Raw genomic sequence first — 22,159 nt, forward strand, 5'->3', positions numbered from 1 at the left:
ACTTTGCTCCAATTAGCTTTGGCTGTCCTGGCTCCCTGCAGATCTTTTGGTCTGTTGACTTTGATTCTTACTGTCCTTCATTGGTGATCCATTGGTTTTTAACTAATATTGCTGGGAAATGTTTTTATTTAGACTTCATTGGGAGATTTAAAAGTGCTCACATGCTCTGAGAACCTGTTAACCTTTTTCCTTTCTCTAACCTTTACTTTTTGCCAACCTCAGAATTTTACAAAGTACAAAAATGATATATAAATGCCAATACTGTCTAGTTAGTGAAGTCCCCTCAGGGTTTAGGAAGTGTGTATGAAGCATCACTAAAAAGTATCTACTTCGTTTGCCTTCATTCGGAGAAAGTATTTTGAAGTGTATTTCTATTGTTGCACATTGCCCTTTTTAAAGAATGCTTATTTAAAAGTGACCGTTAAAGAAAGAAATAATTATTTTACTAGAAAACCTTGAGTGTAAGTGTTATTTGGATACTTGTATTGGGGAATTGCAATACTACAACTCACATTTACCCTTCTTGAGATAAGTCTGGCTACTCAGTGACACTACCAGCTTGTGTAGTACAGACATACAGACCTATACCAATAGGTGGGTTACCTAATACCAAGAGGACAAGGCTGTTTAGTCTCCCAAGGAGAAACAACATCAATTCTTGCCTAACACCCCCTCTCCAGGAACCGAGAGGTATAGTCCAGGGACCTACACTGGCCTAAACCAATGGGGAGGCTGCCATTGTGGGCTCCGAAAGAGCCCAAGTGGTCAGAACAGGCATTCTGGGCCTACCTCCTGATCACCCTGAAGAAAAGAAGCCCTAAAACACAAAATGTTCTGATAGCAGGAATTTAAAAAAACTCATTTGTGCCCCAACTACTACTAGTGTGCTAAAACAGCTTGCACCCTTGGTGATGCCAAAAGTAAAGTGTAACTGCCGCCCACCTACTCTCTAAAAGCCACCCAGGGCGATATAATCTCCCTATGGCAAACATGGGGAGCCTGAAAAGTACCTCTGTTACTGGGCAACTTAGAAGTGCCCCAATTCCATATACCTTCAGTAGGGTATGAAGGGATATAATGGCAGGGGGACTTCAGAAGAAGTGCCCTAGCCACCCAAAAGAAATCAGAGATACAAAAAACACAAGGAAAAGCACTAACAGTTGGGGGGTCCTAACAAATCCTCCTAGAATCGTCAGACATAGGAATTCTGACTTATCAGTCCCACGTTGGGACCATAATTATGGCAAAAGGCGCGATACAAATGACAAAAAAATGAAATTGGCAAACTAAGATTGAAAGGCCCAATCTGAGACCAAGTCAAGATGCAACAGACCAATCAGAAGCACTATCCTTAAAAAAGAAGCTTATTGATAGCACAGTCAATATGGATTATGCATACAAAAGGTTTGTTGGAGTGGTAAAGCTCTATCCTGAAACAGCTAAAAGGGCAACCAGAAATATATGCTCAGCCTATAATAAAATCCTGGCAAACAGATAACCACGAGTTTAACAAAGGAAAAAGAGTGACGAAATAGTACTACTACACCTTTAAGACAGAGTAGCCTGTTCAGTCACATGACATGAACTGCACGCCAGCTCTTTTCTTGCTGAGTTTGCTCCTTGCATTTAGCACAAACGTTCTTTGGTTGGAGAAGCAGTACTCCCGCTGTGACTGAAAAAAGTAAGTCCGTGTGAGATACGTGAACGTTTTGAACTTTCATAATGCGTTAGATGCAGTCAGGACGATCATACGGATGTTTCGTATTAGATCCCGTGACTGTCAGCACCGAGGCAGAGGGTCGCCTTGAGACAAATGTCACATGAATGCACTCAGCTGGAATGCTATGGGAAGGAATTCGGCATCGGGCGAAAGGGGCTTTATGCGTATGAGTTTTCGGTGTATCACTGCATAACAGAGAGTCACTATAAATTCATGTGACTGAATATTTTTCAGCCATGAGCTGAACTTTGGAGTCACTGATAACTCACGTTTAGCTTTGCTTGCAACCATTTCTCAACATGCGCATTACTTCATTTTAAACATCTGCAAAGCAAATGGAAGCACTAGGAATCATTTAATATGATAAACTGTTATTGATCTGATTACTTTCTGGTAATCTTCATTACTCCTAGTACTACTGCTCTTCATCACACTATTTACTTTTGAGGTACCAATCTCCATGACAGAAACCCCTATATGTTTCCTTTCACCTGCCCCAGTGACTTATAATGGCCCAGTTAATACAAATTGTGCCACCATGGACCACTTCATCCTAGGGTGGTTGACGTGGTTTGTAAGTTTTGTGGCGAGGAAGAGTAGGTCTAGGAGTAATGAAGATTACCGGTAAGTAATTCAATCTTTACCTCCATGTCTTCTGTGTCCCAGTGCTTACTTTTGAGGATTACAAAAATACCAGATAAATGATCCCACAGGAAATGAAACAGACCACTGAGTATGCTGCTTGCACGATCCAGCCCCAATGTTGAATTTATTTGACTCAACATCCCTGATGTTAATCAAATAAGGTTAATGCCAGATTGTGCAAGTTGAGTGACAATGACTTATGTGTTCTGGTTAAACCATGTTGCCGCGCTATAAATGTCTGGATGGGCACTTCCTGGGCCGCCACCCATGATGCTCTCCTTGCCAGGTTTAGTTCCTGGCAATAAAACATCAGGTGGAGAGTAGGCCATGTTTGTCTAATCACCGACTGTTGGTAGAAGCAGGAGCATTTCACCTGGCCCTGGGCCACCAAAGCTCACATGCAGAGTAAATGTCTGTATGCTAGCTGTCATTCTGTCTAAAAGGCATGTCACTGTCCTATGGAGAGGCTGGATTGGGAAAGAAAGCCGGAAGAACATGTCTTAGATCTGAGGATATTTTGAGAAAAGTTTGCGGAAGAATGACTGGTCTCATCGAAGAATCTATTCCTCCAACTGTATTTGAAGAAATGGAGGCCTGCACAATAATGCCTAGATTTCGAAGGGCATATATAATCATGTCTAAAAATATAATTTTCGTGAGCTTAATTGTTTCAATGGCCCACATGGAGACTCCTATTCAGACTTTGCATCATAAGGAGAACCCAATGAGGTAACCTTGTTCTGACCAGTGGTTTAGTTGACTTTGGATCTCTGAGTGCACGGATAACTGCCCATTGGGTGCTCAGAGTTAAAATTGCCAAACCCCTATCAAATCCCTTCTGAGGTAATTACATAATGCCAGGGATGGGACACTGAGCTGACCAGTGAGAATTTCTTTCACACCAGAGAACACATTTGTTCAGTGCCCAGTGTCTTTACATCTAGCTCTGGAGTTAGACCTCTTCTCTTCTCTGGAAATCTTTGAATGGACATGGTGATATTGGAAGGTAACTCATTGGAGCCACAAGCAACTCCACCAAAAGAGACAACCAGGTCCCCCTCGTCCGCACTGTGGCCAGAGGAATAACCTCAGACTCTAAGTCCCTTATTTTGATGGTCACCCATAGTATAAAACGAGGCAGGAATGGATAGAGCATCTCCTACTCCTAGGCAATGTCATAGTATCTACCCTTTTGGGGAGCTGGGTTTTTCTGTAGAGTGGAAAACTACATCTATCGGAAAACCTAACTTGGAGCAAATCAGATGAAAAATCTCTCTGGCACCAACTCCAATGGCATTTAGGGAAACTCATGTGCTCAAGTGGTTACCCTCATATTGTCCGACTCCTGATATGTTCAGCTTTGAGGGACAGAGATTGTCCTCCACCCATGTCGCCAGTTCGTATACTAGCTGCTTCATGAGTCCGGATCGTGTCCCCAACTGCCTGTTCACATAAGCCATTACTAATGTATTGACCATTCTGATTTGCACTGCTCTGTTCCGAAACTTGGCGGCGAGCACGAACAAGGCACAGAAAATGGGCGCTGGTTCCTCCGATTAGAACATTTGTTTGCTTCCAGAGGGATTCATTTTTCCTGATGCTGCCAAACTCTCTTAAAATTGCCACCCACCCAGACACAAATAGCACATGTTATAATTATGGTTGGAGAGTGTTCCAACAATGGAAACCCCCTCAGCAGATTTTTCCTGTCCAGCCATCACTGTAATTCGACTACTAATTTTGGACTGATGGGTACCGGGGCCTTGCCATTTTGTATGCCTTGGCTCCAGAACCTGTGGAGGGGGGATATTTGAAAGTGACCTGTAATCTGACCCAGAATAACACAAACAACCAGGCAATCATGTCTTTCCTGGACCTGAAGTACATCTCCGGCTGACACCACATGTGCAGACAGTATTTAAACCAACATGGATTGGAGTCTCTCTGCACGGTCTTCTGGAATAAGGACCTCGATTGATAGTCCAGAATCTAGCCCCTGTTACCTGGAGGTCCCTAGAGGCCTCTAGTAGTGATTTTCCCAAATCAAGGTGGAACCCCAGAGACATCAGGGTTGCACACGTCTGGCCATGCTCCTTCATTGTGCCTGGGGTGCAGCCCGGATCACCCAGTCGTCCAGGTACAGAATAGTCTGGATTCCTTTTAAGTGGAGATGACCCATTACCGGCCTCAACACTGGTGAAGACTCTGGGTGCCTTTTTGGACCAAATGGAAGGATTCTGAATTTACCACGCATCTCCTTAATTGAGAACCTTAGGAACTTTGGGTCAGCCCGATTGATTGGAATACGAAAGCATTCATCCTGGAGATCCTTCATTCCTCTCTGATTAGAGCAATGAGTATTTGGAGACATTCCACCTTGAAATGATATGTTGGAATATGCAAGTTCAATCTTTTCAAGTGGTGATTAAGTCAGAATTTCCTGGGTCTGTTTCTCTACCAGAAATGTAATTGAGTAAAAGCTACCTAATCCTGTTGCTCCTGGGGTACTGCAGCTATTACTACCTTGTACCTCCATCACCTTCCTCTTTTCTTTTTATTACATTTATTGTATTGTAATTTGTAAGGCGCTTTATACAACAGGATTGTGTTTCAAAGCGGCACAAGGCTAATTGGGAAGGGAACAGGGGAAATAAATTACAGTGGCAAGAAGCAAACAAGCAGAAATAATATGTATACAGTTGTGGTCCTACTAGGCCTTGTGGCATTCAAGTGCATAGATGAGAAGTGCAGGGGAGGTGGATGGAAAGGGGAGCAGAGGCTTCGACAAGTGCTGGAGGAGGGCCCACAAGGGAAGTGCTAAGGGGAGCCAGGAGGAGCACCTCAGGCTAAGTGCTGGTGCAGGCAGCGCTCAGGGTGGTGTGTGGAGCCACCAGGCAGGGGCCCCCTGGGTAGTGCAGTGGCGGGGGGTGCTAGTAATGACTGGGAGGAAGGGCCTGTGGGGATCATGCCACCGGTCACACCGGCAGTGGGGAGATTAGCATGGAAGGGGAAGAGGGAAAGAGGTAGAGACAATGAGAGTTTTGAGCAGTTTACAGGACTTGAGGAGGTCCGGCTCAAATCAGAGAGGGTCTGGGAGGCTGTTCCAAAAGGAGGCACCAGCCTCAGAGAGAGATCTTCCCCCGTTCTCTGCTTAGAGAAATGTTTGACAGTCAGAAAGTTGGAATTAGAGATGCATAGGGCTCTGACAGGAGAGTATTTAGGATGGGAAAGTTGAAGATAGCGTGGTCCCAGGCCCAAGAAGGCCTTGTGGATGATGCAGAGGGCTTGAATTTGATCCTTGCAGCTTCTGGGAGCCAGTGGAGGGATTTTAGGGCTGGAGAGATGCAGTCCCTGGGCTTGAAGACAATAATAAGTCTTGCAGCCGTATTCTGGATTATCTGGAAGGGGTGAAGAGGGGAGAGAGGGAGATTGACAAAGAGGCTCTTGCAGTAGTCCATCCTGTAAAGGACCAGAGCTCTAGAGACATTGAACTTCTGAAGGAAGGTGAGAAAAGGAAGAATGCCTCTGAGGAGGTGGAGCTGGAAGTGGGATTTTTTGGTAAGGCCCATGATGTGAGGGGTGAAGGAGAAAGTGGAGTCGAAGATGACGCCAAGGCTTTTGCTCTCAAAGGATGGTGGGGGAAGAGGGCCCAAAGCGGGTGCCCACATGATAGGAGAAAAAGAGGGCCAGGTGTCCTGATGAGGATCTCTATCCCAATGGCATTGAGACAGAGTTTGTTCGCTGAACACCATGCCTGAATGGCGGACAGGCAGTCAGGGATGAGAGAGGAGGAAGAGGGGGAAGTAGAGGGAAGTTTGAAAGAAAGCTGTGTGTCATCGGCATAGCACTGGAAATGGGGATAGAAGGAGGAGATCAGATGAGATATATATTGAAGAGCCAGGTTGATAGGATAGAGCCCTGGGGGACACCACAGGTAGAGAGGGTGGTGGATGAGGCAAAATGGCCTAATTGCAGCTGGGGAGTGCGGTTAGTGAGGAAAGAGGTTAACCAGTCCAGTGCCCGGCCAGTGATGCCGAGGGTGCCGCAGAGTCGCTTTACAGAATGGTTGACTGTGTCAAAGGCTGAGGAGAGATCGAGGAGAATGAGAAAAGCAGGAGAGTTGGTGTTGAGGTTTGTGAGCATGGTTTCACTGGTGTTTTGAAGGGCAGTTTCCGTGCCTCTGGATGGCCGGAATCCAGATTGGTGGTTATGAAGGCAGCCAACGAGATAAGTGTGGAGGATCAACTTTTCCAAGAGTTTATCCAGGAAGGGAGTGATAGAGATATGGCGATAGTTAGCCGAGCATGAGGGGTCAGCAGACGGATTTCTAAGAGAGGGTGCAGAAGGGAGTGCTTGAGGGATAGAGGGAAACAGCCAGAGTCGAAGGAGTGGTTACAGAAGTCTACAAGGGCCGGGGCAAGAGAGGAGATGTTGTCCTTAATGGTTCTGGAGGAGCAGGAGAGTATCTGTTTGAGAAGGCCTTCATAGAGCAGACCACTTTAGAGAACTTGTCCGGTGTTATGGGCAGGAGGGAGAAGAGTGAGAGGGGTGGGTGGAGGGGGGGCCAAGAGAAGCAGGGGAGTAGGAGTGGAAGTCGAGATGGGGTGGAGGAAAGTGAGTACAGGATGTCCTGAGTTTTGGGAGTGAAGTGGTAGGCTAAGGCATTACTGAGAGCTTGGGAAGGAAGGAGACAGGTGGAGACTGCAAGTGGATTGGCAAGTTCCTTGCAGATTCTGAAACATTTGAGCCGTGTTAGAGACTCCAGTTATGCAGGCTTGGATGTGGGTCCACTTTATGGAGTTGATAGAGAAGCGCTATTGCCTTTGGAGCAGGCGGCAGGCTAGTTTGTCAGAGGATGAGCCCAAGGTCTGTCACGTCAGTTCAGGAACTCTGCACTTCCGTTTCAGAGGTGCTAGATCAGAGTCATACTAGATGTTGTTCTTGGTGGCAGGTTTTAGACGGATCTTTATGGAAGGGGAAAGGATAGCGAGAATGTTGGAGATGGCAAGATGCAGATTAGCAAGGAGAGGGAGAGTCAGGAGCACAAAGAAGGTGGAGGCAAAAGCAGCAACTCGCACTCGCTTCATTGGTTGAATGACAGTGAAGGAGGCTGGCAGTGCAGGGCGTGGCTCAGTTACAGGGCCCAGGAGCCCCAAATAGGAGGAAAGGAGATAATGATCTTCTTACTCCATTCAAAGTGATTGGATGATCTTCCAAAAGAGGGGATCAGCCCTCTTTTAAAGCCAAATGGGCTGCAGTTATTGGTGCAGGCTAGGCCTAGCTTAATGAGCCAATCCTGGGTCCCCACCAACAATCTTCTGTCATGTGTGAGGTGTTAACAAGAGTGCTTTCTAACAGGAGAGGTAAGGGATGACAACATTTACTACTAAGTCCCACCCATCTTCCTGTCTGTTGTGGATCAAAGTGTCTCTCCGGTTAATTGAGCTCTCTATGACTCCTGATCAAAGCACAGGTCTCTCTTGAAGTTTGTGGCGAGAACAGACTTTTTGTCTCCATCAAATCACATACTTCTTCCCTCTGAAAGGGGGTTCCCTGCAGGGGTTGCCTAGTGTAAACAGTTGTCCCAGACATGACATTCACTGCCATTCATACAGAGGGGTGGGAGCTAGCATTCAAGCTGACACATTGCATATCAAAGAGGTGTTGGTGTTTCCTGCCCTTTGTTAGTTCTGTGAACAGGCCCCTTCGCAGGCCTACTTCAATTAACTCTCATCAGTATGCGCTGCCACCACACAGAACTACAATAGAACAGGGTGGATCCATGGAGCCTTTGAAATTTTAATTAGGCTGGCCATGGCCAGAGGAAGGTTTTGCCTTCCACCTTGCTGAGATGCTTTGATGTACCCGTGGCTGTCACATTCCAGCTAAACGTGACAGGGAGGACAGCGCTTTTAGCCTGTGTCCCACCAGGGTACACATGACTATGTGGTCGTTTTGTGGTGAGCAGAAGAAAATGTGTGCAAATTAGACCCACACATTTTCTGAGGTTCATCTCCCATCATTTATTTTCATTACAAATCTTCAAAAAAAGCCCAGGCGAGCACACACTTCCCATGTGGATGGTCGAATTCCTCACAAGACCCCCAGCCTCAACATATGGACCACCACCCTACTGAGGGTCTGGTTCGTCATCAAGTAGAAAGTACCGCCTGAGGCCATCGGCATTTCCGTGCTGGGAGCCTGGCTTGTTCTGGATGTCCATATCTAATCCCTGTAGGGATATCGCCTAACGTAAAAGCTTAGGGTTCTCGCCTTGTATGGCCATTAACCATTGCAGAGTCTGGTGGTTTGTCTGGATCATAAAGTGAGATCCAAAGATGTAGGGTTTCAGCTTCTCTATGGCCCACACAACCGCGTAAGCCTCTTTTTCTATGACAGTCCAGCTCCTTTCCCTTGTTGACAACCGTCTGCTTATGTAGGCGACAGGTTGCTCTACCCCTTCAGAGTTCAGCTGTGCTAACACTGCTCCAGTCCCAAAATCACAGGCGTCTATCTGGATAATGAACTCCTGACCATAGTCTGGCACTTTCAGAAGTAGGGCCCTGCACACTCCATCCTTTAAATCCTGAAAGAAAGTTTGAAAGGCGGGGATCCAAGTTACCTTCTTCGCAATCTTCTTGGAAGTTACATCATTCAGGGGTATGTCAATGACCCTATACCCTCTGATGAACGACCAGTAGTACCCAGTGAGACCTAAAAAGGCTCTCACCTGCGTCTTTGTGGTGGGGATTTCCCAATCCTTCACAGCTTGATCCTTTGCTTCAAGAGGTTGTTTCGCACCTCTACCAACCAGCCTAGGTAAGTGATGATACCCTGCACTATCTGGCACTTTGAGGCCTCGATAATCAGACCTGTATTCTGCAGCACCTGAAACACTTGTTTCAGGTAGGATAAGTGATCCTACCAGGTGTGGCTGAACACAGCAATGTCGTCTAAATAGGTGACACTGAAATTTTCCAGAGCAGACAAAACCCGGTTAACCATCTGCTGAAATGCGGCACCAACATTCTTCAATCCGAAGGGCATCACAGTGAACTGATAATCTCTTTCCGGGGATGAGAATGCTGACCTCTTGCTCCATCCGTCAAGCTGACCTGCCAATACCCCACTGTGAGGTCAAAGGTACTCATGCACTTGGCAGCACTGAGCTTGTCAATGAGCTCATCTGCCTGAGGAATGGGGGGGCATTTGTCTTTGTGACATGAGCCCCCTATAGTCCACACAAAAGCGAACTTCAGTCTTCCCAACACTGGCCTTTTTAGGGACCAGTACTACTGGGCTATGCCAGGGGCTGTGGAATCGCTCTATCACTCCTGGGGACAACATCTAGGAAATGCCCTCCTTGATGGTATCCCTGACCTTATCGGACATCCGGTGAATTCTACTCTTCACTGACTTACTGTCTCCAGTGTCCACATCGTGGGTGCACTAATCTGCGTGACCTGGAGTCAGAGAAAACAGACGGGAAAAAGGTCCCAGTAAACAGCGACAGTCTCCCAGTTGCTGTTCTGACAGGTCCATGGCAAGGTTGACACATTCAACTGACCCATCTGTGGCTTCAGTGTGCAAACGGTCTGGGAGGTTTTGGTCTCCTCCTCAGTCTCTCCATCAGTCACTAATGCCATGACCAAGTCTTCCCGACTACAATGGGGTTTTAGCTGGTTGACGTCAAAGACCCTGCACATCACGTCAATGAGATAATTCACCTCACTGACCTTATCCAGCACACAGTAAGGCCCAGTCCACTTGTCCTGAAGGGCACTGGGTTTGACGAGCTACATAATCCACACCCACTGGCTCAGAGAATAGATTGTCACTGTGGCCTGCTGTTCGTTCCAGTGATTCCTCAGCTTCTGACTGGCCTTTATGTTCTTTGTCGACTGTTTCATGTACTTTGCCATTCTAGACCGAAGGCCGAGTACATAGTCCACCACTTCTTGTGTATGGGATCATTGTTGTACATAGTCCACCACATCTTGTGTAGATGATGAGGGTTTTACTTTCCCATCCCTCTTTCAGTAGACTGAAGGGACCTCGTACAGGGTGTCCAAACAGAAGCTCGAAGGGGCTATGCCCCACACCGTTCTGTGGCACCTACCTGCAGGTGAACAGAAGGCATGGCAGGAAAATATTCAGTGTTTCCCTCAGGGGCTCTTCCAAGCCACCTATCATGCCTTTCAGGATCTTGTTGGACCGCTCAACAAGCCCATTTGTTTATGGATGGAAGGATGCAGAGAACCTGTAGGTGACTCCACACTCTTCCCACATGGCCTTCCTAAACGCAGATATGAAGTTTGATCCCCTGTCAGAAACGACTTCCTTGGGGAATCCAACACGGGAGAATATCCCATTTCGTGCCTTAGCAACCACAGGGACTTTGATGCTCCTCAGAGGGACAGCCTCAGGGTATCTACCACCACCAAGATGTATCTGTTCCAAGAGCTGGTTTGAGGATCCAAAAGACCCACAATATCCATGTCTATTCTCTCGAAAGGTCGCCCAACCACGGGTAGTGGAATTAAGGGGGCCTTTGTGGCACCACCTGACTTGCCAGAAGCTTGACAAGTCGGGCAGGAATGGACAAATTCATTAACCTTTACGCCTAACTGCGGCCATTAAAAGTGTGCAGACAACAGGTCTGATGCCTTAGTCACTCCCAAGTGACCCACCAAAGGCATTTGGTAATCCAAATCCAAAAGGAACTTTCTGTGGAATTGGGAAATCGCCAACCTACTGGTGCCCTCACCCTCAGAATCTTTTGGCTCACTTTACAGGAGTCCATCCTCCCAGTACGCCCTTGGCCTGCTCCTCTGCTTGCTTCCACAGATCCGCCAGAGTGGGACACTCTTTCTGGGCTGGGCCCCCAGCTGATACAAACACATCCAACTTGGGCAGGCCCTTCAGATCTGCACCCACCTGGTCCTCCCCCTAAGGTTCCTGCGCTGCGCCAGGCACCTCTGAAGTCACTGAGTTCCCTGGTACCAAAGTAGTGTCCTCAGTGGTTACTAATTCCTCTCCCGCAGGAGTAGGTGACTCAGTAGTCTGGAACTGGACTGGCGGCTACCAGCCATGTCTGTCCTTCCAACAAGCCCTCTGGAAGCCCTCCAGGCCCTTAGGCTCTCAGAATGTTCAGTCTGGTGCTCACTTTGGCCATTGATTGGGTAGCTGGTGCGACTATTTCGTTATCAGGAAAATCATTACCCAACAGACATGGGACAGGGATGGAGTCTTTCACCGCTACACAGCGCTGGGTTGTTTCACCTCTCCAGCTGAACTGTACTATCGCCAAGGGGCACTTGCTCTTTCTGTCAAACCCACAGACGCACAAATCAGGCCCATCAATATACTGGCCTGGCTGTACCCACCGCAGGGTGACAGTAGTGACGCAAGCCGAGGTTTCTCATACCGCAAGAGTTTTGTGTCCATTGATATAGACATGTTCTAGATAGAGATGATTATTATTGGGAACTCGGGTCTCTTCTGGAGACCCTGTACCGTTCCCACTCAGTGTAACCAATCCACATTCGGCCACTCCCTGGCCTAGTGGGAAGTTCTCCTCTAAGAGGCACACTAATGATGGCCTCTTCAACAAGCCCAACATCCACTATGGCTTGCTTGGGTAAGCCCTTTCAAGCAGGATCCCCTCTCCTATAGCCCAGCTCCTTAAACACGAAACAACCTTTGGATGGTGAGAACGCAGGTGTTCCAGTGTTAGGGGTGCCTTTGCTCTTCTTTTCGGTGTGCACGGCTGACCTCGAGTTTGGGGATTCCCCTTATTTCTTTTGGGTACCTGACTTCGAATAGGTTTGGGTTGGAACGTTGTCCTTCCATCCTTGTTTAATTTTTCGTCTGCCGACTTCTCCTCCAGTTTGGGTGTGCTCTCCTGAAACCTTTTCTGGACTTGAGTACTTACAAACCTGTAAGCAGCCTTTGCAAGCGCTCTAGGGTCTGTGATAGTCTTGTCCACAAGATGCTGGTGTAGGTCAATGTCACAACATTTCAATACATGCTCACATGCAATCAAATTGTACATCCCTTTAGATGTGTCAACTTTGTTACCAGCCACCCACCTGCTCGGATATTCCAATGACAAGTGTGTGAACACTGCAAATGTCTGCCCACTTTTCTTTCTGAGCTCTCTGAAGCTCTTGAAATACTATCCTGGGGTTTTACAGAACTTCTTGAGGAGCGCTGCCTTCATGCTCTCATAAATGGGCCTTGCCTCAGGAGTTAACTAAAGAATTGCATCAATACCTGGTGTCGGTAAGCGACTCATTAGGGCTGCACCCCGCAGTACCACATCCACCTCCTTTAGCTGGAAAGCCAGCTCGAGCACATCAAACCAGTAAAAAATAAACTCCCCCACTTCATAAGCCTGCACTATGTCTTACACAATTTACAAACATACATTTGACTAAGATATAATTTACAAGGTTTTACAGGAATAGATTACAAGATGAGTGTGTTTCTTACATATCACACAGTTTGTAAGTCTGCCAGCAGTTAAGGTTGTAGGGCATAATGGTAACTATGATTCTTGGGCCAGAAGCCAGGTTTTGGTGTTTCTCCTGAATGAATGGTAGGTATGTTCAGTTCTTAGTGGTAAGGGTAAGGTGTTCCATAATTTAGCTGCTAAGACAGGGAAGGTACTACCTCCTGCCTCTTGCAGCTTGAAACTAGGGATTTTGAGGCAATGTGCCTCCGCCAACCTCATGGGGCGGTCTGAAGTATTGCGTGTGAAGTTTCTGGTTAGATAGCTTGGTGCTAGGTTAGCGAGACATTTGTGGGTAAGTAAGAGGGTTTTGAAAGAGATGCTTTTCTTAACCGAAAGCCAGTTCAGGTTGCGTCTTACATCAGAGATGTGTTGAGCGCTGGGAATATTCTGAGCTGTCCTGATGGCATTATTTTGCAGAACTTGCAATCTTTTCAAGTTCTGTTGACTGGTTCCAAGTTAGAGTGTGTTACAGTAGTCTATCTTGGAGAGTACTAAAGCTCTAGCTATAGAGATAAAGTTAGGTGTAGAGAGGTACGGTCTGCAGGCCGTGATAAACTTATAGGTGTATGCTGAAGAGGGGGCCGATTCATTAACCTGTTTAGAGATGAGTTGATGTAAATGCCAAGAGTTTTTACATCTTTAGAAACTTTAATAGAGTTGCCGTCAATATTAAAAGCATCAAATTGTTTGTCTAGTTTGTTGAGTTTCAGTTTGGAGCCTCGGAGGAGAAGCTCTGTCTTCTCTTCATTGAGACAAAGTCCATGTTTACCATCCAGGCCTGAATGACACTATAAATGTCGTTAAGTACTTTAGCGTCAAAATCGTAGTCTCCGGAGACAGGTATGAATATCTGGGTGTCATCTGCATAGTTGGTGCAGGTGACACCCAGATAGTCCAGGTCATCGAACAGGGGCTTTGTAAATACATTGTATAGTGTGGGAGACATGGGGAACACCGCACATGACTGGTGCCGGCTCAGCCGAGGCTAATGGTGAAAAAAACTGTCATTGATCTATTATCAAGGAAGGACCGGATCCATGTAGTGGCTTTATCAGAAAAGGGAGCTGCTGATGTCGGGTGCGAGCAGAGGAATTTGTGGTCTACTAAGTCAAATGCAGCTGACAGCTCGAGTAGTAGGAGTAAGGCAAGTTTCCCTTTGTCTTTTAGCTCCTCAATTTGAGTCTTTAAGTCAATTAAGGCCATTTCGGTACCATGTCTTGGCCTGAAGCCAGATTGTCTGCACCAAGGAGGTTGTTAGTTTCTAAGTGCTCTTGAATCTGTAGATTGGCTGCTCTATCAATAATTTGGCTTTGCGTAATTTGAGGGGGGCAATTGTGTTTATGGCGTTTAGTATGGTGTGGTTAAACAGGTCCACTAGGACCGTGGGTTCTGAATGTTTAGTGTTTGAGGTATTGATGAGTGGTTGTAGTAATGGAAGCAGCTTTTCCACTGTTGTATTGCGAGAATTCCTTGTTTGAGTAGGGGCGGCGAGGTTGCAGGTTTTGTTCTGCATGCCTTCATCCTTTATGGTGAATGATATCAAGTGGTGGTCTGTCCAGGCGCAAGGTGAATTAGATAGGATGTTGATGTTGCAGTTGCGGTCTGCTAGCCAGTCTAGTGTTCTACCTTTGTTGTCGGTGGGTTCTGAGATCCAGTGTATGAAGGCTAGCTCAGTGATATAGCTAGCAAGGGTAGAGGCCTTAGTGTCTTTAACATCTTGGAAGCCAAGGTTGAGGTCCCCAAGTAGGATAATTGGTGAGCCAGGCTTAGTGTTATTCGGGAGGAGAAGAGTGATGTCTTCTTCAAAGGTGCAAACAGGCCCAGGGGTAGGGGAGAGAAGTGCAGGTAACTCAAAAGTGCAGCCAGCAGGTGGCTGAGTGCAGGTAAACATAAATTGCAGCCAATAGGTGTCTCATAAGTGCAGAGAGAGGGGCCTGCATGGTTGCAGATATAGGCCACTTTGCTGGGGGAGCCAAGAGCCAGTGCAAGGTGCAAATGGACATGCAGGACCTTGGGCCAAAGTTCAGAGGGTGGCCAGGTGACCAGTGCGTTGAGCAGTTGGAACATCAGCAGGGGAGAGGAAGAGAGAAAGCGGAAGAGAAGGGGAAGGTCTTGAGTTGCTTCTGGAACTGGTGGTGGTTCTGCTCAAGTTTGAGAGAGGCAGGGAGGCTGTTCTAGAGGGAGGCACCAGCTGAAGATAGAGATCTGCCCCCAACTCTTTGCTTGGGAAAGCGACTGTCTCTCAGAGAGTTGGAGGTGGATGAGTGGAGAGCTCGAGAAGCCAGATGTTTTAGAAGAGAGAGTTGGAGGTAGTGTGGTCCCAGGTCCCTGAACGCCTTGTGGACGATGCAGAGGGTCTTGAACTTGATCCTTGCTGCCACTGGGAGCCAATGAAGGGATTTCAGAGCTGGGAAGATATGATACTTGGGCTTGAGGCCAAGTACCAGTCTCACAGTCCTGTTCTGGATAAGGTATAGAGGACGGAGAGTAGAAGTAGGAAGATTTAGAAAGAGGCTGTTGCAGTAGTCGAGCCTAGAAAGGACCTGAACTCTAGAGACAGTGACCTTCTGGGGGAAAGTGAGGAAAGGAAGAATACCTCTGAGGAGGTGCAGCTGATTTTTTGACTCCTTATAGACATCAGAGATGTGAGGAGCGAAGGAGAGGGTGGTGTCGAAGATGACCCTAAGGTTCTTAGCCTCAGAGTTAGGAGCAGGAAGAGGGCACAGAGCATTCAGAAACACTACCCCCCTTTTTCTGCACGAATACTTTTGCACACCCCAAAAGACAACAGACTAACACCAAAGCCATTTACCTGACATGTCCCAATACAAGGGTCAGGCAGAGTCATGTAATTGACCAGAATCACATACACTGGACAGCCCTTTCATTTCCCCACAGGGAATAAAAGGTAGAGCATGAGAGCACAGTACTAGCAAGGCAGACCGCACAACGAGAGAGCTAACTCAGTACGGCAGTTCAAGAGGAGGAGAAAGACGGCGCGTATCGAGGGGGCGACAAGGAGAGAAGCAACCTTGCTCTTTCCCAGCCAGGACCGTGAAAGCTCCATGGAAGGAACCGTAACACCGCGAACAATAGCCCAAGTGTGTTGCAGCAGATGTCAACAGTGCACAGAGCGTGCCTACGCTGATAAGCAGGACAGAAGGAGACACCGGCTACCGTGGTACCAGCCTTGACTCCCAATACAAAGAAAACCAAGCGGTTCATCACAGCCGGTGAGTCGAGGGGAGAACCGATAAAGAAACCGAACCGTGTTGAATGAAAGACGCAAAGAGGCACATTGAGGACAGTTCAAAGAACTAGAAACAATTTAGGAAAGACCAGCTGCAGAGAGGTCTGGCACCACGTGGGTGCTCCCTCGAGAGAGTCTGGTTGATCCTATGTTTGAAGGAAAATACTGATATTAGAAGGCTGTAGGAGAGCCGCCAGGATAGGTCAAAGTGGTCATACAAGGGTCTAGCAAAATTACTGTACAGTCGAAAGTCTTTGATCTTAAAACCATTGAGAAACGCAAGGGACGTAAATCCCACAGCAAGAGAAAGGAATTGTGAAATGGCAAGAATGAACCTGAGGGAGCGATGGCCATAAAGAGGGGTGAAGTCTAATGTCCCAAGAAACAGTGTGTTGACAAAAGTTAACACGGCAGAGGGATATCCATGTAGAACTGTTTAAAAAGACATTAAGATTTGTGAAATGCCAAGAAGAAAAATACCTTTGCAAAAGCCAGAGTGAACCCGACGAAGGGAGGCCAATATTCGAGAGGGGTTTGCCCCGGAAGAGGGGGAAGCCATCACCCAATGTACATTTGGAACAGAACTTCTTTTTTTTGTTTGTTTGCATCAGGTTTTGAAGGCCAGACACTTTTAGGAGAAAAGGTCCTTGATGGTTCTTGATGCTTCTGGAAGGAAGGAGGCGACCTGGCAGGGCGGCATGTAGATAGTGGCTACAGTGAGAGAAAGGCCAAGAGAGATAGAGAGCCTACAGACCAGGCATTTAAAGGAGGAGTAGCCCTGCAAAGGAATGGTAGAAGTAGGGATCCACTCCGGGAACATCAAGGCTACACCCTCATCGGGACGGTTCGTTCTGGGTTCGGAGAGGATTTGTAGCCATCAGGAAGCAGAGTGTCAAAGCTTGTGACAGAACTGGCCGAGAACCACGTTTCGATCATACCGAGTACATCCAAATCGAGTTCTTCCAGGAGACGGCAGATGTCAGAGGAGTGTTTGACAGCTGAGTGAGAGTTGAGAGTAGCAATGTGGAGCAGGTTTCCCCCTTTGAAGGACTTCGGTGGAATGGTACAGGTCAGAGGTACGCCCTGCAGAGGTTTTACTGGTGCCCGAGGATGGACAGAGGAGGAAGGAGAAGGCAAGGTAGTCAAGTAGAAGGAGGTTTTTGCCAGAGGGGTGGCGGACGAAGGAGGCAACAGGGTGGCCGGAGAAGCAGCATTAGACAGCCGCAAAGGTGGTGGAGGATGGAGGCGGCAGAGGAGCCAGAGAAGGCTCCGAGAAGGCAACGAGGGACAGCAGGAGAAGAAAGGAAGTTGATAAGGCACGGGAAGTGTCTATGAAAAAGGAGGAGGTTGGCCTGAGGGCCTTGGACCAAGACAGTGCCGTTTAGGTAGACATTAATGATGGTCTTGGAGGAGTGGAGGGGGCCAGGAGGGCCTCCCATCGGGTGCCACCATTAATGGGTGAAAAGGAAAAAGGAGAGAGAACAGAGACCATACGGGATGTCCTGGGAGCGACAAAGAGGATTTTGGTATGGGTCTGTCTGGAGGAAGCACTGGTGTAGGTATTGTATTGTATTGTATTCAGTTATTTATATAACGCTCTTTCCCCATTTGTATGGCCTCAATGCGCTTTGTGGTTGGAATGCCCTTGGTGACCATAGTCAATGTGGTAGAGGTTCTAAGAGTTTTAGATTAAGAGTTGCGTGTGTGCATTTTCGCCGGCTTAGGACTTGGCTGGTGGCTGGCTAGGCTCCACTAAGCAACCCAAAGGTCAGGCATGTGGGTGGGTGCTGTTGGTGGTATGCGATAGACTGCTATTGTTGAAGATTTGATGTGTGGCCAGCTATACCAAATGTCCTTTTCATTGGTAGTCGCTGTATGCTAGTGGCAGAGATGTTGAGGTACGTCAGGTGTTTCAGTGTGGACGCCTATGTGCGCTGCTAGACCGGATGGGCATAGCCATAGCTGCATTCTACAGGTGCATGGATGTTTGGCTGTGCCTGCTGCATGTGTTTACAGGCATACTTAAAAGGTATATGTACAGTATGCTTTGATGTAGTTCGGCTGCAGCGTCCTTGGTCCAGTGTGGACGGCATGGTTTCATTATTCATGGTCTCTCTGGTGTGACAGTCTGAGCGGCGAGGGTGGGGGAGGTTTATTCCTGGCTTCCATGGTGTATTTGACCAGTGGGGGTGTTGTTGCACATGGGGCGATAGTTTGTCAGGAGAGCCAATGCTAATGCTGTCGTTGTTCGTGTTGTCGTTTTGCAGTATTTATCAGGTGGGAGTGTTGTTGTGCATGGGGTGACAGTTTGTCTAGGTGAGCCTCTGCAAATGCTGCTGGCATCAATTCTGTGATTGGTGTATTGGGTTCATCAGTGTAGTTTAGAGAGGGGGAGGAGTTTAGGGGGAGTTGGGAAGAGCCAGGTTTTTAGGGCCTTTCTGAATTCCAGGCAATTCAGTGTTGCAAATGTGTAGGTTTAGGGAGTTCCAGATAATTGCCGCTTGGACAAAGTACGAGGATCTGCACAGCCTGCAGGAGTTATTGGGTGGGACCACTAGGCGATATGCTGTGCGAGATCTGAGATTCCTTGAGGGCAAGTAGGGGAGGATTTTGTCCTGAAGGCATCCCGGCCGGTGTTGTGGTTGGCGTGGTGAGTGATGAAGTGCGTCGACCAATCAGGAGCCAATGGAGGACTTTTAGTGTGGGCTGATGTATTCTCTGTGGGGTAGGTTAATGAGCAGGTGTGCTGGCGCGTTTTGTATTCTTTGTAGTTTCCTTAGTTGAAACGCTGGAGCGGTTAGGTAGAGGCAATTTGCGTAGTCTAGGCGGGACAGGATAATGGAGCTGATGGCAGAAAATCAGTGGGGATAGGTGACGTAAGGGAGGCCTGGGTTGGAGACCAGGATGTCCCTTTTAAACTTCCTCCTGCCAGGCTTAGTGAGAAGGATAGGATAGTCGAAATAAAAGTAGTTAGAGAAGGTAGGTGAGACAGAGAGCACCAAAGAAGGTGCAGAAAGGAAGAGTGGGGGGGGAAGGGAGAGGTAGGGGGGTAGGTGGGTAGCGTTGGAAGACAGGCAGGGGGAAACGCTAGGGTGGGGGTGTAAAGAAACCACTGGTCGGGGCATCTGTACTTCCGCTCTCTATCTGGGAGAGGAGAGGCACAGAGGACTCCTGCCAAGATTCTCTATGCGGTAGCTGTCGTTGAGCAATCAAGGCCTAGCTTCTCGGGAGGTGATGCAGGCTGGTTCTTAAGTACAGTGTAGTCCCCAATCACCCACAAAGGAATGTCCACACACTGTATCGGTTACAACACAGTCTTTATATAATTAATAATCAAAGGTATATACAATATCACGATAACTCACTTTGTACTCCGAAAATTAACAATAGTTAATATATACAGTTCTAAAGTGGTACCACTAACGTTATCAGATCTCATTAAAGTGCATACGGTCAGAATGACACACAGATCAAAATAAAGAGGAAACCAGCAGTAGAGAGAGGAAGGAAAGCAAGATGGTTGAGCAATTGGCAGAATACTGGTTCCGTTTAACTAGACACAGTTATGTGTGGAGATCCCCCCACCTGGACAACCTGTAAAGCAAAGATGTATCACAAGCCCAGTCCATATATTGTTCACACTAGACTATCCAATAGTTCTGCAACCCCACAGTACCTTGGCGTTGTAGCGTTCCTCGTCGGGGAATCGACGGCCCTTCTTGAGTGTCCTCCCTTTCAGGCAGGAGTCACGGGTCGTCGAACGTCTGACGGAGAACAGGTCGAGCTACGATGTGGAAGTGGCCGCGTTGTTCCTAGCAGTGCTCGTTGACAGGGAAGCGTAAACGTACTGCAAGGAAGAGGCATGCGGGGCACCTCGGTGTCGATAGTTCTGGACCGCAAAGAGTTTGAAGAACTGTGGCCCAGCAAGGGCATCGAGTCGTCGGCGTCTCTGTGGTCTTTGGGTGGCGGGAAACCCACCAGTGGATTTTCCTCGGCGCGTCGATGGTCAGGCCTTCTTCAGCGGGATACAGCAGCGACGATGCGGACGAGAGCGTCCTTGGATCAATTAAGTTCTTAGGCAAAATGGGAGCACGGCGGCTCCAGTCGGCGACTGCGATCGTCAACAGTGGCGTACAACAGTCCGTCCGGGCGCTTCTCTTTGAAGTTCCACAGCAGTCCCCGTATCGGGTCGGCAGCCTGTCGAAGGTCTGTCTACCAGGGAGCTTTGGCAAAGGTATGCTGGTGCACGATGGTCCTTCGTAGCTCGGGAAGAGGGCGCCTTACCAGGTCCTCTCTGGGTCAGTCCTTGTAGACACAGCAGCTTTCAGATTGTGAAGGAGAGCAACAGCAATTCTTCTCGTCCAGCAGGGCTTCCAAGGTCAAGCTTCAGTTACTCCAGTTACTTGTCGTAGTGGACTTCAGCTTCTGAACACGATTCCTAGCAGTGAGAGGTCCCCAGATATACTGTTGATCTCCCATTAATTCCGAAGGGTCATACTCAAGCATCCAATCACGACTAAGGGCATTCAGCCAGGCAGGCAGGCAGTCAATCAGGTACACGGTGCATTCAGGCCATTCACTTCTCTCCAGACACTCACAACAAGTTATGTGTATTGGGACAAGTACCCAGCCATTCAATACTCCACACTGCATTCATACCGGTTTCGGGCAGGGCTGTCTCAGTCATTGGGCCTCATTACATGGTAGGCGGAGGACCAAGGTGCTATTAGCACCTTGGTCCATGCCGGTAAAATACCGGCACCGCCTTGGTGGAAAGGGGAATTACCGCCCTATTCTTAGTTTGGCGGGGTGGTAATTTCCCCTTCCCCCATTGCCCTTCCCCAATCCCATTTTTGCCCCATAGGGCTCTATGGGAATGGGGAAGGCGCTAATTACGGTGCCACAAATTGCGGTACCGTAATTAGCACCCTGGTCCCTTTGCGGGTTGGCTTTTAACGCCTGCTAAACAGCAGGCGTTAAAGTACCTACCCCCAAAGGGACCTCGTAGTAAGGTGGTAAGGTTTAATGGTCACCGGTACCATTACCGTGACCGTTAACTCTTACCGCCTTCCGTGTAATGAGGCCCATTGTGTCAACAACCAGATACTAGACACCCACAGCATAGAATGTGTATTCGTCACACACTCCATTCACCCAGGTCCCACCCACAGGCGTACCCACAACATACTGTCGTTGAGAAGGCTCCAGCCAGTCTGGTCAGCACTTCCCCACACTACCATATATGGAACTTCCACCCAACAGCCAGTCAGGGGGAAGGGACAGAGTCAGGGATTCCCGGGACTTCGGGAAGATCAAGGTAACAGGCGATGGAAGGCAAGAGGCCATGGGGGCCATTTGTCTCCATCAGGTATCTACAGATTCAGATGACGGGGCCTGGACATCCCAAAATGGAGGACGCTCAGGGCACCAGTCAATTCAGCACGGAGCTGCCACCAGCCCGTACCCTGCTCTGTGGGTCACACACAGGTGCCCAAAGACATACAATAGGGACACAGGGTTGTACCCCTACCCATGGGTGCCATAAGGGTATCCCATGGGTCTGTTCACCAAACCAAAAGAGAGAGCTGCACCGCAAGGAGTCCCACATGAACTCCTGCGCGGAAAACACGACAGAACACACGATAAAAAGCAGTAAAGGACAAGGATATGGAGGCCCTGTCCCTCCGATGCATTTCCAGCATCACAGGGGGGACACGGACAGAGGAGGGGCACACAGAGGACAGAACAATAACAGAAAATCAGATACAATATATAGACAAAAGTCAATTGCCAAAGGAACCTAGAAGTAAAGAATGAACACAGCAGGAATGCAGGCAGTACAAAGTGAGCAATCAACCGTGGAGAATCAAAAAATGAACCTAGAAGTAAAGAATGAACACAGCAGGGATGCAGGCAATGCAATGTTAGCCAACAACCGTGGAAAGCTAAACATCAAGAACCGTACACAATAGGTCAGGGGTGGGAGCTAAGAAAGGGGGGAGGGAGAGGGCACGCCCTGAATGCGGGG

The 22,159-nt window shown here is 48.1% G+C and overlaps 1 protein-coding gene across 1 annotated transcript in view; it reads left to right on the forward strand.

Moving 5' to 3' along the window:
- Window positions 1-1,569: 1,569 nt before the first annotated feature.
- Window positions 1,570-22,159, forward strand: part of THNSL2 (threonine synthase like 2) — a 385,764-nt gene continuing 365,174 nt past the window's right edge. The window contains exon 1 of the mRNA XM_069632200.1: window positions 1,570-1,681. The gene's annotated coding sequence lies outside the window, so the exon portion shown is untranslated. The remainder of the gene's footprint in view (window positions 1,682-22,159) is intronic.

This window comes from Ambystoma mexicanum, chromosome 6q (genome assembly GCF_040938575.1).
Source record: "Ambystoma mexicanum isolate Mex_15411 chromosome 6q, UKY_AmexF1_1, whole genome shotgun sequence".
NCBI classification, from domain to species: domain Eukaryota; kingdom Metazoa; phylum Chordata; class Amphibia; order Caudata; family Ambystomatidae; genus Ambystoma; species Ambystoma mexicanum.